The sequence below is a fragment of the Sus scrofa genome, chromosome 17 (genome assembly GCF_054392235.1).
Source record: "Sus scrofa isolate SSC_HxYL_T2T_F1_AM1 chromosome 17, Sscrofa_HxYL_maternal_Yorkshire_Landrace_v2.0, whole genome shotgun sequence".
NCBI lineage: Eukaryota > Metazoa > Chordata > Mammalia > Artiodactyla > Suidae > Sus > Sus scrofa.
Window position 1 is genome coordinate 31,505,222 of NC_139399.1, and position 20,455 is coordinate 31,525,676.

Consider the following 20,455-nt stretch of genomic DNA (forward strand, 5'->3'; position numbering starts at 1 on the left):
TGTATGTATGTATCACATCTTCCTTATCAACTTCTCATTAGATATTTAGGTTGCTTCCATGTCTTGGCTATTATAAATAGTGCTGCAGTGAACACTGGAGTGTACGCATCTTTTTGAATTATGGTTTACTTTGAATAGATGCCCAGGAGTGGGATTGTTGGATCATATATTGGTTCCATATTTAGTTTTTTGTTGTTATTGTTTTTTGTTTTTTGTTTATTTGTTTCTAAGGAACATCCATACTGTTATCCAGTGGTTGCACCAATTTACATTCCCACCAACAGTGTGTGTGTGGGGAGGTCCCTTTTTTCCATACTCTGTCTAGAATTTATTGTAGACATTTGGGGGGGGCTTCTCCCATGGCATATGTAGACATTTGGGGGGGGGGCTTCTCCCATGGATATGAAAGTTCCTAGGGTAGGGATTGAATCAGAGCATCAGCTGCCGGCCTACACTACAGCTCATGGCAACACCAGATCCTTAAGCCACTGAAAAGGGCCAGGGATTGAACCCCATCCTCATGGATACTAGTCAGGTTCCTTACTGCTAAGGCATAACAGGAACTCCATGTATGTAGACTTTTTGATGGTGGCCATTCTGACTAGTGTGTGGTGATAATCTCATTGTAGTTTGATTTGCATTCCTCTAATCATCAGTGATGCTGAGCATCTTCTCTTTTGAGCATGGATAGACAACTTATTCTATAGAGAATTCAAAATTTAATCTTCACATTTTCATAAGTAGTTCCATTGTTACTATCCACTGTATATCTTTCTACTGTATATACTATGTACTATATCAAGTACCTGCTCTACACTGCTGCTGTCTGCTATATCAGTGCCCCACAGCCACCTTCCACTGTCCCCCATTTTTGGTGTCTTTCTGGCTCTCTATTGAAGCAACTGCGTAAGGCTTGGACAGCTATTTTTGTCTCTGATGGGAGACCCCTTTGTGATGAGGGGCCTTCATATAAGAATGCAATGTGGAAAATGAAACCCATGTGTGAACACAGAGCTAATTAGTATGAAAAGTCCCATTTTCCACCACATTTCTTGCCAGCAGCTATGATTAGGAGCACTTAAACTTTCCAGATCTCCTAATATTTTCTTAACCAGATCCAAACATAGAGATTCCAAAACATTCCTTTATGTGATATTATATATGCATGACAAAAGGGGAATTAGTATTGGAAGGTACTGTGTGTGTGTACGTGTGTGTGTCAGCTTATTAGAGTTCATTACCATACTTTCTGGACACAGAGGTGATTTATTTCTTAGTGTTTTCAGCAATAGCAACTTTTCTGACATCTTTAATCACTGAGATGTTATTGAAAGTAGTCCTTAATGCAGTACCACTTAGAAAAATAGCTCCAGAGTAAGGCTGATATCCAATGGGCATTTTATCTATAGGTTCTCAGATAGAAATTACTTCCATGGTAGAGATCAAAGACAGACTTCAGAACTGTGCTAAATAAAATGAGTCAGCCAAATTTGGGTAAACGGTCTTTGAAAAGAAGCCTGGTGCCTTAGGATGGATTTGGTGAGAGCCAGTGACAGAAAACATACCACAGTGCAGGTTACACTTGGATTGAAATCAGTTTGAGCAGAATGTGTAGTCATGGAGAAGGTAGGAAATCAGAAGGAAATCAGCAGCTTGCATTTACTGCCAATGCTATGACTGGCGGTGAGCAGGCTCTGCAAATATCTGTGTGTGCACATAACTATACACAAATGCTGATTCCTAGGTGAGGCTGGAGTATTGATGCCTTTAAGCATAAAATCAATAGTGGACTGCATGGTGGCAATGAGAAATGGATGTACTTTGTATTTTTCTTTTTCTTTTTTCTTTTTTGTCTTTTTTAGGCTGTACCCATGGCATACGGAGGTTCCTGGGCTAGGGGTCTAATCAGAGCTGGAGCTGCAGGTCTACACCATAGCCACAACAACCAGGGATCTGAGCTGAGTCTTTGACCTATATGGCAATGCCAGATCCTTAACCCACTGAGCTAGGCCAGGGATCAAACCTGCATCCTCATGGATACTAGTCAGATTTGTTTCTGCTGAGATACCAGTCAGATTTTTTTCCACCGAGCCATGATGGGAACTCCTACTTTGTATTTCTTGACATCAGTGTCAATCAGAGAAGATGGAGAACACTGAGAAATGCTGGTCCATCTTACTTTGTGACTCTCCTTATTTCCTCAAAGATGTCCCACCCTCAGAAGCTAGAAGATGCTTCTTTTTCTCTGTACCTTACTTACCCCTTGTCCAGGCTAGTACATGGCTGTGCTGCCTGTGTACTTTGCTCCATTACAGCCTAGGAAAGCCTCTTTCTTTGAGTTTACCTGCTCTCTGTTTCCTTCAAATCTCACATGCAATTTGCAAGTTTTAGATGAAAAAGAATATGCAGCACCATCTTAAATATAAATTTTCTTGGCATTAAAACTGTTAAAAATAGTATATTACACTTAAGTAGACATCTGTGAAAATCTTTTTTTTAAGTTTAAAAGAATAACACATTTTCTTAGGATAAACGAGTTAACAGAGTGTTGTAGAAATTGATCAAAGGAATAAAATAATGTATTTTATTGCACACTTCTGCTAGTGCTTTGCAGGAAATACATGACTATAAAAACCTTTTAAAGATGTAGTTTGAAAGACAGGAATAGAACACATTGTTTGCCTTACTAGCAAGGAAAATGAAATGATCAATGAAAGCAGGTTTGGATGAGGGGATCCCTAAACTCTTTTCCTTGCATATGATTCCATTTAATCAAGCCAGGAACAAAGGAGAGCATTTTTCTTTCCTTTTCCCGTATGTGTTATTTCATGTTATTAAATGAGATTTGAGTGAACTGAAGTAAATCAGCCAAAACCTAGCTTGGATTAGATCCCCTAAACATCCTTATGCCCAGATTTTTTCCAGATGGTTTCTCATGTCGCCAGTTTAATATCAACAGTGTGTGACACGCTAGAAGAATATTTCTTAGACCAGTTCAGTCCTTGAAAGATAATTACACTGTCAGTTGCCATCATCGTTACTGTGAAAGTGAAGATAACTGGGGTAAGTATATTAAAATCCAGCCCCGAACTAGCTTCACTTTCAGATAGTGCATTTAAGAACCTTCACACATTTTTGTTGCTATCTGTCTACATAGCTATACACAGTGTACCATTGATATATTTTTGACAGCAAATGCCTGCAGGTCACTTTTTTGGTTATGTGCTGGGGAAAATAAAAAGAAGCTCTACATGATGCAGAAGATTGTATACTCATGTCTATTTTAAAAAGTCTATGTTCTATGCCTTCCCACTCTCATTTGCAAGTTGAATAATGTCTATTCATGCTACTACCCACTTTTGATCTTTTTTTGTACCACTGTCATTACTTAGAGCACATTGCAGTTGGGTTTAAAACATGTTAGCAGGCACTTGTATGTACCATGTCAAAAACTGTGGGAAACAGAATAGGACTTACAAATAAGGGATGCCTGAAAAATTGTTATTCAAGGTGAAAATAAAATGGTTTCATGAAACTGTTTTCCTTCTAATTTTTTATTTTAATATAATTGTACACTTTCTTAAAAGTTGCAGTAGTAATAAGTCTGATAAACATTTACTAGAAAATATATATGTATACACACAGTATATACACTATATACATATATATTTATGTAGATACATATATACTATGTATATATAGTATATAAATAATATATATGTATAAAATATATAAATTTGTATTTCCCCTGAACAAGTTCACGATAACCTACATATACTTCATGCACCTTTACCTTTATATTTCCAAAGAATAAGAATATTTTCTTCTGTAACTGTAAATAAACTATCACATTAGGAAATTACAATTGAAACAATTCTGTCGTCTACTCTGCAATTCATCTTCAAATTTTGCCAATTTTCCCACCATTGTACAAAATCTGTTGCATTTAATTGCTATGTCCAATTAGTCTTTAATTTGGAATATTATGAAGTGTCTTTTAAAAACACAATGCAATGTATTAAATGTAATATGGGGCAACAACCCACAGGATCCATGCCAGGACCCCTGCATCACTGCTCGCCAGGCTCTGTTATGAACACTTCTGGTTTTCTGGTGACTAAGTGCAGCTTACAGCGTCCAACAGAAAGCATTTCAAATGCAAATGTTCATCTGAAAATAAATCCCTAGAGATCTCTGAGAGTCTAAAGAGGTAAACAAGCCAGCAATCTAAAGTTACTTTTAGATTGAATATATAGATTTAATGATAAACGTGGCTATAATCCTGAATAAGGTCCCACAAACTTCATGGACATATGGTGATAACTTCCAAGTAAAATGTTCTTGCATGAATAACAGTTTGAAGTGTCTGAGGGGATAAGTAAGTTTGTGCATTCACCTAAAATGATTATTTTGACAATTAAACAAAGTACCAAACAGAGTGAGACACTTTCAAATGCTAAGATACTTTGTAGTTTCTTGAGTTAGAGGAAGTAGAATTGTCAACTAAATGGTAAATCAGTTATGGGTATTACTTAGTATTCTTTCTGATAGTGTCTGCAGGCAAAAAGCTGGTGGTCTACTATTATAAAATTCATACTCTGGAGTTAAACAGAATCATAATTTTTTTTTAAGTTTTGAGCTAGAACTTCATTTAATTTTTCTTTTGTAGAATATTATTTTTTTTCCCATTGATTTGTCCTGAGGCCTATTTATCTCATTGGTGAAATAAAGTGACTTAGCACTTCAGGACTATGAAAAAGTTGAACACCTGCTTGAGGGCATGGTGGAGGCAGAGGAAGAAATATCATTAGTTGAATAGGTTATTATCTCACCCCAGCTGATTCTTAACAATAATGTAATCAGTATCCATTTGGTATTCATTTACCCATTGGTGGAAAGAAATACAATCCCAGTTTGAAAGGGATTTCTTTGATCGTGACTGGAACATCCATGCCTAGGACTTTTTCCAATCTCATACCTTCCAACTCTGCTTTGCCATTTTATTGCTTGTCGTGTAAAAGGAAGAACACCTCTTGACATTCCCAGTAGTTTACCCTGTCATCATTTCTCTCTTATTGCTTAACCCAGTGTAACACCCTTCAGTTAATCATTTGGGTAAATAAGCATCACTGTCCAGCTTATCTCAAAACCCTCAGCTCTGTTTGTGCCGCCTCCAACACTCAAAGCTTTTTTCTTGCAATTGTCAAGTAATTTACTGTAGTTAAACTGTTTCTTTTCTGTTATCCAAATATTGGTATTAGATAAAAATACTGTCTTCTTACACTTATCTGTTCAGCAGACAGAAGTGTGCCTATATCTCAAATTACTCTCATCATGGAAAAAAATAAATTCTGAAGCTAGCTTGACTTTTTTTTTTTTTTAAAGAGTTCTTTTGTTATTTTACTGAGCAGATGAATAACATTTTTGACATTTTATTCTCTCAGCTTTAAATAACCTGTGTGTGTTTATCTTCAAAAAGTCATTTCAATATACTGGGCCTAGTTAAAGACACTTGGTGTCAACTCAGTTAAAGCAACTATTTGGGGTTTTTTCTTGAATGGCAAGTACAATGTGTTTAAGGCTTTATCATTTTACAAATTAGAATTTTAAAATAGGCTTCCTAGAGTTCCCGTTGTGGCTCAGCAATAACAAACACAAATAGGATCCATGAGGACATGGGTTCAATCTCTGGCCTTACTCAGTGGGTTAAGGATCTGGTATTGCTGTGAGTTGTGGTATAGGTCACAGACACAGTTCAGATGTCGAATTGCTGTGGCTGTGGCATAGGCTGGCAACTATAGCTCCAATTTGACCCCTAGCCTAGAAGCTTCCACATGCTGCCTCATGCAACCCTAATAAATAAGTAAGTAAATAAAGTTCTTTTCATTTATGAAAAGGGAATGAGGTCATAGAGTTGAAAAGTGAGCATAATCCACTCAGCTGGCATGGGTGTCAGACATTCATGTTCACATAAAGTAGGGCCTAGGGCAAGTTTGCTCCTGGAGGCTGGGCGAATGCCTCAGAAATGTCCTCCATGATGGCGAGCCTATGAAAACAGCTCCTGACTCCTGAGAATGAATGAAAATGCAAAAAACCAAAACCTATCATGAACACATTCCAGTTTGAGCCAGATCATTGAGTCTATCAACAATTCTCTGGGATTAAATTGGGAGCATTGCCCATAAATCTTAACCCATTCCTGGATACCTTATAATAATTTACTTATGTGGGGCAGTAAGGGATACTCTAGTGACAACTTAATGGTCCTAATGTGGCTGCCAACATTTCCTGGTAATTTTTTACTGGAGGAGAATTATATCCTAGAGAGTCTGTTTAAAAGCCTGAATTCAAATACCTCCAAGAGCAGGGTGGTGGCCCAAGAGCCAGGCTTGCTGTAAGGACCAAAGGTAAAGACTTATTGCCCCCTTAAAGGAGCAGCCTGCTCCTCTGCTCCAGGCATGGGTAACAGATCGGTATGTGGGCTTCAGGGTGCTACTATCTCCCCTTTCAGGAGAAGCTGAAAATTGAGATTTTTCTGTGTGAAATCAAAATTTTAAATATTGGCAAATTTAATTTTTTAAAAAACTTGTGCTGCTGGAGTTCCCATCATGGCTCAGCAGAAATGAATCTGACTAGTATTCATGGAGGACGTAGGTTCAATCCCTTGACCTCACGCGGTGGGTTAAGGATCTGGCACTGCTATGGGCTGTAGTGTAGGTGGCAGATGAAGCTCAGATCTGGCATTGCTGTAGCTGTGGCTGTAGTGTAGGCCAGCAGCTATAGCTTTTATTTGACTCCTAGCCTGGGAACCTCCATATGCTGCGGCTGTGGCCCTAAAAAAAGCAAAAAAAAAAAAAAAAAAAATTTTTTTTTTTTTTTTTTTGTTTAAATGAAAAAACCCACCATGCTGACTAAGTTGGATATGACTGTGAGTTACCTGATTTTGGATTTTGAAGAATTCAGAAAGAGTAATGTCTTCCAGCAAGTGAATTTCCTGTTGGCCATAGGTGGACATGGCTGCCAAGGCCTGGGTCTCTGGCTCTAAACTGCCGAAAAGGAAAATCTCTGCATTTCCTGGACATTTGTCATTTTCACACCCTTCCCTATCAGGGGGAGGTTTGGCATGTATTTTCACAGACTTTGAAAAACTTGTGGTTATCAAAAGGGATTGGTGAGGGTGAGGGAGGGAAGAACTAGGGGTTTGGGACTGACATATGCACACTGAGGTATATGGACTGATTGGCCAGTGCGGACCTGCTCTATAGCACAAAGAACTCTACCCAGTATTCTGTGATAATCTATGTGTGAAAAGAATCTGAAGGAGAAAGGATGTGTGTACATGTGTAACTTAATCACTTTGTTGATTATTACAAGGTTGTGCATCAACTTCACTTTAGTAAAGCTTAAATAATAATTTTAAAAAATCCCATTTAGATTTTGAGGAAAATCTCAGACTTCTCATCCGTTGGTCTCTTGCGTGTAACATGGAGGTTTCTAGGGTTTGGGCCTTTGAGATGGAGGATATACCTTTACATAGCATATTGGTTTCCTTTCTTTGTCTGCATTAGTCAGCATAGGTGAGGTTATGCTGCATAGCAAGCTAGCCCTGAATGTTCAGTGCCTCAACACAAGGCAGTTGCTGTCACTGTGTGATGAGCAAGCAGATACATTGAGTATAGTTACTCAAGGACCCAGACTCACAGATGTTCTACTTCCTTATGATGTTGTCTTCTCAAGATATGGCTTCTAGGGACTCAATAGCTTGGGGGGATACTCCTTACAAGGGCACCACTGTTTTGCCCAAAAAGGATAAATTGTACTTTTGCTCAGCGCCCTTTGGCCAGAACTAGTCCTGTGGGTCCAACTGAACAGCAAGGGAGGCTGGGAAAGCACACAAAGTCCTGGCTGAACATGACTGCTTCTTCCAAAAATGTTTTTCTCATGTCCGAACTCACACTGGGGCTCCCAGGAATGAGCAAGTTGAGGTTACTTCCCCCAGATCCTTGATTAGAAGCCCAGGTCAGTCCCTGCAGGCATGACATGAAAGTTATCAATCTTACAGCTGAAGTTTCAGGACTAAACATTGGAACATGGGAACACTAGCGTTTTAGAATCCAAAAGTTTCAAGGATCTCCCCCTACCCAAGGCTGCTGTTCTTCTGTCACATGACATGATCATAGCATGGGAGGAGGGAGAGAAATACCTTACTGAAGGCCTTGACGGGACATGACCTCCCCAATAATCCTCAAACACTGAGCTCAGGCCAAAAGATGTGGGAAGGATGGCCAATGTCTTCCAATTAACTCTTCGCCTGAGTGGATCCAGTCCTCAGTTCCACGTTGGTCAGTCAGAAGTATAAACATCCTATTCATGCTCCCAGTGATTTCACTTTGAAAACAGAATTTGGACTAATGTGATTGGAAAGTTTTGGCAATTTTTATATTTGAGTATCAATCTTGCTGGGAAAAAAAGTAGATTGAGTTCAACTCTCATACATCTTTGAGTTACAAACAACTGAAAATCCAACTCAAACCAGCTCAAGCAAGAGAAGGAATTGATTTCCTCTAGCAGTTGGTTATATCCAGGGGAAGGACCAGCTCCATTTCTAGGTGGATCACAGCTTGAACTAGGGAGTTGGCACCCACACAGTATTTCTGTTAAAGTCATGCTGGCTTTGTGTTGAACCACTACACATTGGCTCTTAGCATTTCAGCTAATTGAAGAGAGCAACTCCAGCTTCCAAACTTTTCAGGTTCAAGTTGAGGAAAAAAATAGAAGCTTTTTGAGTATTCTCAAAAACCCTAAGATCTACTTTAATTGAATTCCTTAGGTCACATGCCCAATCCTGAACCTTCCACTATGGCTTGAGATGTAATTTTTTCTATCAAATCAAAAGGTAAAGGCTGGGAGTTCCTGTTGTGGCTCAGCAGAAATGAACCCGACTAATATCCATGAGGATACGAGTTCAATCCCTGGCCCTGCTCAGTGGGTTAAGGATCCAGCATTGCTGTGAGCTGTGGCATAGGTTACAGAGGTGGCTCAGATCTAGAATTGCTGTGGCTGTGGTATAAGCCAGCAGTTGCATATATGATTTGACCCTTAGCCTGGGAACTTCCATATAATGTTCCTGTGGCCCAAAAAAGAAAAAAAAAAAGTGAAGGCTGTTGCCTGAATGACAACAAAAGAATAGTAGGGAACCAATAAATGTCTACTCTTTCATGTAAAATAGAGAATAAAGATACTTACCTAGATATTTTAATCATTTAGCTCTATTGTAGTTGTAAATTTTAATAGACTTTATTATTGAGAACAGATTTAAGTTCTTAGCAAAATGGAATGGCAGCTACAGAGATTTCCCATATTCCCCTCTGCATCCATTGATTCATAGCCTCCCCTTTTATCAACACCACCCCACTATAGTGATACATTTGTAACAATTGATGAGCCTGAAGTGACACATCATTATCACCCAAAGTCCATGGCTTACACTAGGGTTTACTCTTGGTATTTTGCCTTCTATGGGTCTAGACAAATGGTTGATAATGTGTCTCCACCATTGTATCACACAGTATTTTCATGACCTAAAAATCCTTTGTGCTCTATCTATTCATCCCTCCCTCCCACTAGGCAAACACTTATCTTCTTACTCTCTCCTTAATTTTACCCTTTCTGCAATGTCATTTGGGTGGAATCATATAGTAAGTAGCCTTTTAAGATTGACTTTTTTTCTTAGTAATATGCATTTAAGTTTCATCTATGTCTATCCGTGGGTTGGTAGTTCATTTTTTAAAGTGTTGAGTAATAGCCCATTGCCTTGATGCATCATAATTTCTTAGCCATTCGTATGTTGAAGGACCTCTTGGTTGCTTCTAAGTTATGCAGTAGTGTTTCTATACACATCTGTGCTTTGTGTGGACACACATTCTCAATTCCTTTGGGTGAATATGAGAAAGCACAACTGATAAATTTTGTGGTAAGTGTATGTTTAGTTTTGTAAAAAAATGCCACACTGTCTTTTAGAACAACTGTACCATTTTGCATTCCTACCAGCCATGAATAGAAGTTCCTATTTCTCCATATCTTTATCAATATTTTGTGTTATCTGAGTTCTGAATTTTGGCTGTTCTAAAAATGTTTAGTGGTATACCACTGTTTTTGTTGATGTTGTTTTGTTTTTGTCTTTTAGGGCTGCACCGGTGGCATATAGAGGTGCCCAGGCAAGGGGTCGAGTCAGCTGTAGCTGCCAGAGTACACCAGAGCCACAGCAACTCAGGATCTGAGCTGCATTGGCCACCTACACCATAGCTCATGGCAAACCAAGATCCTTAACCCACTGAACAAAGCCAGGGATTGAATCCGCATCCTCATGGATACTAGTCGGGTTCATTAACCACTGAGCTAGGACAGGAACTCCTATACTATTGTTTTTAATTTGCATTTTCACCGAGGACATAGAATGTGAAGCATGTTTTCATATGCTTATTTGCCATTTTCTTTGATGAGATAACTGTTAAGGCCTTTGACCTAGTTTTTAATTGGGTTGTTTTTTTTCTTATTGTTTTCTTTCGTGTATTTTGGATAGCAGTCCTTTATCAGATATCTTTACAAAGGTATTCTGTCAGTCTGTGTCTTATATTATTATTCTCTTAATAGTGTCCTTTGCATAAAAGAACTTTTTGATTTTAATGAAGTCCAGTTTATCAAGGCTTTCTTCCATGGATCATGCCATTGGTGTCATATTCCAAAAAGTCATCCTCGAATCCAAGGTCATTTAGATGTTCTCCTATGTTATTTCCTAAGAGTTTCACGGTTATTTTGCCTTTGAAGCATAGGTCTGTGATCCATTTTTGAGTTCATTTTTATGAAGGGTGTTAGGTTTATGTCTAGATTCATTCGTTTATTTATTTATTTACTTGCCTGTAGATGTCCACTTAATTGACCACCATTTATTGCAAAGACTTTATTGTATGGCTTTGCTCTTGTGTCAGAGATCAGTTGACTATACATCCATGCGGTTATTTCTAGGCTCTCTATTCTATTACCCCTATTATATTTGCATTTATGCTGATCATCATGGTCTTTTCTTATACTTGCTGAGTTGGCATCAATCAGGACCCTCATAGTTAAAATTATGCTGAAGGATTTTTAACCCTTAAAGTATATTTTGATCTATAATTCTAGGTTTAAGTAGTCAATACGGAAGTACTTTTTAACTGAAGCCACTATTTTATTTTTAACATGGTGCTGCTTGTACATCTGGCAGCCTGCAGATAGCTGGAAACAGTTTGGATGTCCTTGAAATGAAAAATAATCACATGGTTATAATCTCTGGATTTCTCTTTGGATTTATCCAAGTCAAGAAGGTTGAGACAGAAATAATTATTTTCCAAATATCTTCCCCAAGCTGCATTCCTTTTCTTTGGTTTATTGCACAGGTGTATCTCCACATACAGATGTACGCCTTTTAAAAATGGTCCCCGGTTTATTGGGAATCTAATACTGACTTTGTTAAGAAAATATAACCTACTAATTGTCTTGCAAACATCCAGTTTTTTTTTTGGCATAATCTTTATGATTAAACATATGTAAGTTAAAAAAAAAAAAAGGAACTTAACTACTTAGATTCTAAGAGATTCCAAATGGGAAATTAAACATTGATTATTATGCTTCTTTAACAGATTGTAGAAGGCATTTGTTTGGGAGGTGTCCAAATGATAATAGATACAGAACAACAGGGGCCAGATGACTCTAAAGTATAATAAATAAAGATGGGAAACAAGACTTGATTTAAACTAGCAAACATGTAATGATTTAGTGTTCTCCAAAGTATGTTCTTAGGACACTAATTCTGCAAGTGTTGCTTGATCAGACAAGTGGGGAAATGCTGCATTCTGTATTCTCCTCTTGGAAATTAAAAATGAACATTGTCATAGTAAGTTTTCTGAAAAGTCACATGTTAAAAATAATACTAAACCCTGTTCAACTCTTAAGATGGGATTTCTTAAACTTACTTTGACCTCAGAACTGTTTGCATAAACAGCTATTAACATCTTAGAGCTTATAGGACCACAGAACAAATTTGGAAAAATATGTTAACCTTTTCACAATGTTTTTAAAAAGCCACAATGTTGTGTCCTGATTAAAAAAAAAAAAATCCACAGAATGTATGCTGTTCTCAGTTTAGTCAATAGAATAGGGGACTTTTTATATACAAATATTATCGAAAGTAAGTATCCACTCACATTTCCCAGGTAAAAGGAAAGGATAATTTTCCTGGAAAAAGCAGCATGAACACTTGCCAAGCCCTTGCATAAATTAGTGTTTATTATTATAAATGATAAATACTTTAGCCATTGAGAGAGAATTTCTTTTGCTTTATTCCCAAATTTGCAATGAAAACCATACTTAAATAATTCCTTTTGTAATATACTCCTGCAAAGTAAAATTGTCTTTAAAATTAACCTTTTCTAACATATAATTTTCACAATTAATTCCTGACAAAGCAGAATATGAAAAGAAAAACAAACCTCACTCATATCCATTGTGATCTGTATGGAGTTTATTCTATGTGGTAGGAACTACTGGTTAATTTAGCTAATTTCTCAGAAGAGCTGATGGGGAAATTTTATCTTACTTAAGTTGGTATATTTGGTTGTCATATGCTAATAGACAATAATTTTGATATAACTTTAAATTATATAATTTCATTACAATTTATGTCTTCTTAGCTTAAAAATAATTGCCTTTCTCCTAAATGAACACCACATAATTTTTTAGTTGAATCTGAAAAGTGATTTTGCTAAAGAAACTCACTGGCAACTAGCTGAATATGAGGGATGGAGTCCCTGTTTTCAACCAGCAAACTATCAAAGCCATATGCAAAATCTGAGGAAGGAAGATGTAGGCCCAGGAAGAACTCTTCATGTGAGGACCCTGTAAATGCAAGAAAAACAATTTTAAACCACAGAAGATCCAAATGATAAATGAGAATAGAGTATCAATAGTACATTGTTACAAAATATTAATGTTCTCATACCAATAAATGGAAAAGTACCAAAATCAAACCTACCAAGGTTACTTTTCAAAATAATGCTATTCTAAAAGAAAATGAACTCATAATTTGGAAAAGCCACACACTATGAAACACAGAGAGAAATAACCCACTCTTCTGCTACCAAAAACTGCAATATTTTGAAACATTTCATTCTGGTTCGTCTCATTTTTTCACTGAGCGTAGACTCTATGTATTTTGCCAAGCCAATTTAAAGTAAAATGAACATCCTTTTAGTAGTGGCATAATATGCCCTCCCATGACCAAACCAGAAGAGTATTTTTCTCAATTAAAATAAACTTCCATTGTGATTTTGTGTTTATCCCCTGAGAATAAGAGCAGGCTCAGTGTAGGAAGGGCTCACAGCAGCCCTTTGTTTGCATACTATGTGTGGATTTCAAGATGACTGAGGTCTGTTAGGAATCTTTCCTAGAAAAAAATCATCCAAACATCTTCCCTTCATTTCCTTCCTGAATTCTCTCATCAAGGCATAGAAAGGAAAAGACAGTATGAGAGAGTCTAAAACTTCTCTTCCGAGTGGTCGCAGCACAGAATAGTGCATTGTAAAATCCAGCAAGAGAAACAATTTCCGATAAAGAAATTGCACCTGCCAAATAAACCTGAAACACGTTAGATGATTTGATCTAAGCCACACATCTCCCACACTTAGTGGCCCACTTTTGAAGGCCCCCTCCCTGGCCCTCTCCCCTCCCCCACCCTTGTCCCTCTCCCACCCTCAGGATTCTCATCCACAGGGCACGTGTCTACATCTTGTCTCTACTCCAGTTGGAATCGTGCCTTCACAATATTTTATTGACATACACGTTTGACAATTTCACTCTCTGCCTGAGTCTCACAATCACTTTTCAAGCATAAATCCCTGGAAAGACCGTTTATGTTTCTCTTGAATCTCAACCCATCCAAAATAGGCAGCCAAATGTGATTTTGTGTGTGACATATTTTCAATATTTATAAACCTTAGACACTGGTCTCACATGCAGGGATAATAAGAATACTTTTTTGTTTTGTTTTCTGCTAATGTCTTGACCATGCTATTTCTAACCATTAATCTTTGGATGTCACTGACCAAAAAAAAAAAAAAAATGAAAAAAAGGAAAAAGAAGTCATATGCAGTTTGATAAAATTCAAAGTGTTTGCAGACACCAGGTAGTGTCTCTTTGGGGCTAATGCTGCATTCTTGGCACAACTTCTTTAGGCTAAGAAACCATGCTGAATTCTAGTAAAACAACAGTGATGAGAACATCAATCTTGATTCTTACTGTGATTTTAAGAACAACTCTGAAATCCTCTAGGTCTTGTAGTATGTTCCAAAGACCTTCTCTCTCTCTTTTTGTTTTCTCTCATTTTGCAAGGTAGAATTATACTTAGTTGCCTTTTCAATGAAAGTATTTATTTATTTATTGGGTTTTTTTTGTTTGTTTTTGGTTTTTGTTTTTGTTTTTGTTTTTGTTTTTGTTTTTAGGGCCACACCTACAGCATGTGGAAGTTGCCAGGCTAGAGGTTGAATCAGAGCTGTAGCTGCCAGCCTACACCATAGCCACAGCAATACCAGATCCTTAACCCACTAAGCGAGGCCAGGGATTGAACCTGCATCTTCTTGGGTACTAGCTAGATTCTTTATTGCTGAGCCACAATGGAACTCCCTCAGTGAAAGTATATTTTAGATGGATGTAAAGATATTTCCCAATTTTGGTGTGAAGAAGATAGAGGCTCTGAAGTGATTTCTTCAGACTGAGTAAAAGAAACCGTAACACACCATGAAGGGATAGGAATGTCTTAGAGGGTGTTTAGCCCTGGCAATCCCCACAAGATCTTCTGGTTTAAATTTCTATCACTTCAACTTCAGGGCAGCCCAAACCATATAGGACCTGAACTTCACGGCATCAGTCCTAGTCCTTTTTTTTTTCTTTTTCTTCTTTTTCCCTCCAAAAAGGAAAACTGTATATTCATTGTATAGAGCTATAGATTCAAACTATAAGGGGCCATTCTTAGTATGCTTGAAATTTGAAAATGAAATGAATTTCATAACCGGAAAATCTAGTTATCAGGCTTCAGCAAATGGTGGCGTTTGTTTCAGATTCTTTTGCTAGTCATTCCATTTTCTTCTAATTTAACAAAGCTCATGTATGAAATTAGACTCAGCTGTTATTTATCACCGAGCTCCAGAGATTAAGGTATCAATTGTTCCTCTCATATCTTTGGGTTTTCATTTAACTTTCTTTTTATACTTAGGCACCTCTAACACATTTTTCAACTTGCTTGGCTCTAAGGTCAAAGTTCACTTTACCATTCCCTGTATTCATCTAGAAAAGATAGGTATCATAATTGTGTTGCATTGGGAAACAAGCAATCAGTACCGTTTCATTTTAACATGGGAGTATTTTTTTCTTTTTTCAAGCGTTTCTTATAAAGTTGTTAAATAAGGATCCCCTGTCTTATTTCGAGGTTGTTTATGATTTATACTTGATCTACTTTTTAAAAAGGCCTTTGTATCTGGCTTGTAATACAAGGCACATGTATCTATCACATCATAAAATAGAACTAGAAAATTAGAAGTCAAGCATGGAAGTTTAGGGGTAGGTAAAATATTCCAGTGCGTTAAGTCCTAGAGCTAAGCAGGTGATCTTACCCCGATCCTTGTGACAACCAGGGCAGAAAGGAGGAAGGATAGATTACTTAATTCTCATTAGTTGGTGTGGGGAGGCAGAAAGGAAGTGTGCTGGTTCATCAGGAGAGGTAATTTTACCCTCCAACTGAATTGTGAATTGCATTTGTCATGTGTCCTTAAACAAAAGGACAGATTGTGAAATGATGTGACTTTTAGAATGTACACTTGTATGTGTAACTGGGTCAACATGCTGTACAGTGGAAAAGTGACAACACTATAAACCAGCCATAATGGAAAATAATAAAAATCATTATACCAAAAAAATACTTTATGGAAGCAGAGCATTCATTGAGAGAAGGGTACAGCTAGATGAATTTTCACACACCAAGCACATCTGTGGAACCAGCACCCAGAGCAAAGATAGAAAGTCTTAGCCCCCCAAAGACCTTTGGTCCCCTTCCAGTCATGACAATCCTCTCTCCCAAAACACCCACTACGTTTTCTTCTTAGGACATATATTTGGTTTCTCTTGGTAGTTGTAGTGTATTTTTCATATTTCAATAATTGACTCTAGCTACGCATTTTTTCCTTATTTTTCTTTATTTTTACTTTTTAGGCACACACCCATGGCATATGGAAGTTCTCAGGCTAGAGGTCTAATCAGAGCTGCAGCTGCCAGCCGCAACCACAGCAATGCGGGATCTACACCACTGTTCACCAGCAATGCCAGATACTTAACCCACTGAACAAGGCCAGGGATGGAACCTGCATCCTCATGGATACCAGTCAGATTCTTAATCTGCCAAACCACAACAGGAAGTCCCTCTAGCTACACTTACTGAAATAATGATTTTGTTCACTTGTGGTTTCATCCATCCATTCATTTACTTCTTGACCTGTTTACAACATCTTAAACACTTGCCATCTGCCTAACAACCATGAAGGGTAGAATGTTTTTATTACTTGTTAATTTGCATGTACTAAAATATACTTTCTTTGGTCTTTTTTTGGTGCATAGTTACATCAGTGTTGACATAGGCATATATTAATGTAACCATCGTCTTAAGCTGGATTCAAAACAATTTCATCACCCCAAAACTCTTTGCTTCTGCCCAGTGTAGTCACACTTTCCCCAGTCATAATTTCTGGAACCCCTGACGGAGCTTTACAGTTTATAGTTTGAGTTCCGAGATACCAACAGGGAAACTTCTCATTCTTCATTTATCAGCTGAATATTTCCCCTTTGTCCCTCTTCTTTCCATCTCCATCTTATTTAAAGCCATTTCATTTTTTGATTTCAAAGGCCAGAATCTGTCTACCCATTTTAAGGAAGATATTTTTCTGGTGATCAAAAATCACAATGTTCTACCAGCCTGCCTAACTTTATTTTCCATACAGTTTTTTTTTTTTTTTTTCCTCCTCCTCAGACGTTGGATCACTTAAGCAGCAGAACACAGAAATACTGACCTTTGGATGAGGATAACTCAACTTTCCACTGCAAATATAATGCATCCAGGGGTGGAGTAGAAAAGAAAATTCAGAAGTGAATTAGGAACAGCGGGCAGATATACTTTGAAATACCCCTTTCGGTTTTCAAGATTCTAGTTCTTTAAGAAACTGTTTATTTGCCTACAATTATCCACCCTCAATAACTTCTCTGGAGATATCTTTCAAGTAGGGAATTCTTGACGGCATTGTAGTAACACTGATAACCATGAAAGAGGTAGTATTTTGGAAGACTGATCACCTTAAATTGTTTTATGCATAACAACTGGAAAATGTTGCTGAGATTTCACTAGTATTCTGAATTTGGCTTTTGAGGGGAAACACTAGTACATTTTTGTTTATAGGAAAAGTGAGTCTGAGTTGCAAAATGTGCCTTATCCACATTATTAAGTATGTCGTATTATAAATGCAAAGCAGATTCTATAGAGAAAAGCAATAAAATTCAATTAAGCAAAAGAACAGACAACACCTGACTCTTAAGTGCCCCCCCCCCAAAGCATCACTCTTTAACTTTTTATAATGGAAAATTTCACTGTTTATAAAAGCAGAGAAAATAGTATAGGGACCCAGTGCACCTATCACTAGTGATAGCAGTGGTCAACACCCACCCATGCTTAGTTGATCTCTACCAACCCTGTCTCATACTTGATTATTTTCCAGCAAATCCCACACAATATGATTTCATCCAAAATTGTGTGTGTGTTCTTCTAAAAGATAATGCTTTTTTTAAAAAAAACTAGACTACTATGATCACAGCTGAAAAGCATTAATAATTGTTAAATATTTTGCCATTACAAATTCCCTGATTAACTTTTATTCAGTATAAATGGTTAGAAAAACAACCATTTGTAACAGCTTATTATACATCCTTTCCAACTGCTACCTTTCTCTTGTGTGTGTGCCTGGATACATGGACATCTGTTTCCTTCCAGACTTCCAGGCACATAATGAACACATATGCTCATACTCATAAATTGATATCCCCAGCAATATATTCCTGTTTCTAACATCTTTCCATCACAGTACATACAAGTCTCCCCCATTCTTTTTTCCTCATGGCTATTTAGAATCTCATAGGATGCCCCACTCTAATTCATTTTATTGCTGACCTTTAATTGTTCATGATGGGTCATCCTGCCTTGAATATAAATAACATTTGCAATATTATTGAATACAATTTCACATATTCACAGGTATATCATCTACCTTTAGATAGTAACAACTACTTGATGAGCTTAGCAGTAAGCAGCGATATCTGTCTCTGGTGACTATATATTTAGGAAAGTGTGTTTTACTCTCTGTTAGAAGTAAAGATGCTTGAATGTGTTATTGTCTGTGTGTCACTTGCCAGTTTAGCTGACAGCAAGTTACATTGCCAGGGAAGAAGCCACTGTTCATAGTAATATGTAAAGTCTGAGTTAGTGTGTAAGGGGTGCATGATCACAGTTAAATAAGACACCAGATCCAGTGACGGTGTTTCCTGAGCTCTCCAATCTTGGTAGGTTTTGATGATTCAGGAACATCTGGCCTTGTGTACACTCGTGAAAGCCTACATGGGAAAGACTTGTACTTTGAAGCCAGATAAACAAAGCATGAATCCTGGCTCCAGCGTTTACTTTTAGATGGTGCAGTGCATATTAACATTCCTGAGCTTGAAATTTCTTCACCTGCTTAAAGGAGATGGTAATATTGCCTAATCATGGGGTGATGGTGGGGATTGAATGGGATAACGATATAGTAAAGGGCTTTGCATAGTGCCTGGCACGGGGTGAACCAAGAACTCAACACATGATAGTGGCTTCCAGTTAAAGGGCCAAAATGAATGCCAGGCACCAAAGACTACACACAGGGACATTCCATTTCTGTAGAGAACAGTAGGAAAATGAATCTATGCCTTTAGATGTCAAGATGGAGTGACCTGTTTCTTCTTCAGGAGAACAGTGGCTAGAACCAGTGGCTTCTAAGGCATTGATGATATTCTTCTCCTGCATCTGTGCTGGTTACAAAGGCGTGTTCAGTTTCAGAAGTTCATTGACCTGTACACATATGAATATGCACCCTTCTGTATTTTATATTTGAATGAAGGTAAAATGAAAACAAAATTTTAAAGAGCAACCACAAAATAATAGCAATTTTATTCCTGGTAATAAGACTTCTGGCACATAGCACCATAGCTGATAAATAGACAGGTAAACAGAAAGACGGATAAGATATTTGTAGTGCTTTTCAATTTGAATTGTTGCTTTCCTGTTAAATTTTAGGAAACATTAATAGGAATAATGCGTATTCAAGTTGCACATGAAATGTCTTTGGAATGGGTTTTGTTAAACTCTTCTTCATATTTTCAAAAGAACTTGCCATATTCACCTTGGGTGCAGATGTTTGCCTGCCTTGCCTCCTCTGGGTTTCCTTTGGCAGAGGGGGTGATGATTGTGGCACAAGCAGCCTCATCTTGTCTGCCTGGACCCAAGCCCCAGTTCTGTGGGCTCTGCAGCGAGGCCTGGGGAGGTGTGGTCCACTCAGCAAAAGGCTAAACCCATCTAGTGGTCCTGAGGAATAATTCCCTTTTCAGAATCCCTCTGAGAAGTAGCAGTGATTTCATGACCTCGAGTCATCTCCTTTCTTTTGTGGTGACATTTCAAGTGCTCAAAAGAACTCTGGGAGTTGGAGAACATAGACCCAAGGAATAGATACTTGATCTAGTTGTTCAGAGACAGTCACATTCATTTTGTGAAGCAGAATGAAGTGAGCTGGGCCCAGTGCTTCACAGGGTGAAGGCTGCTGTTTGGGGTGGCTTTGGTTGCCAAACTGAAAGCAGCCCTTAGGATCTGTATGTGGAATCTGCTCCAAAGAAAAAAATTCAATTCTCGCTATTGTTAGTCCTTGCCTTTCACAATCATATATGTGTATTTAAAAACCCTGAAAGGTAAAATACTTGTTAACTCTACTTGTGAAGACCAATGGATACAATCCAGTCAGATTTCATAGAAGTCACCTAACCATAGAGGTTTTGGCAACAACAAAAAAAAATAGTTTAAGCAGATGGGTCTTAATCAGTATTTTCTAATGTGAATACAGATATGGAAAATATAATTATAAAGACGTTAGACCCTCTTTTTTGCTGTCACAGCACACAGCTGGAAATTGCTTATTATTAGCTTGCAAATCCTACAGGAAAATACAAGAGTATTTTTAGTACTCAGCAAATTTATGGTGGTAATTACGGGTACTCACATCACTTCCGGAATGTGAGAGTCCTTTAATCCTTA

The 20,455-nt window shown here is 37.7% G+C and overlaps 1 protein-coding gene across 9 annotated transcripts in view; it reads left to right on the forward strand.

Moving 5' to 3' along the window:
• The window catches only part of MACROD2 (mono-ADP ribosylhydrolase 2), a 2,051,375-nt gene that overhangs the window by 1,555,562 nt on the left and 475,358 nt on the right, over positions 1-20,455 (forward strand). The window lies entirely within an intron of this gene.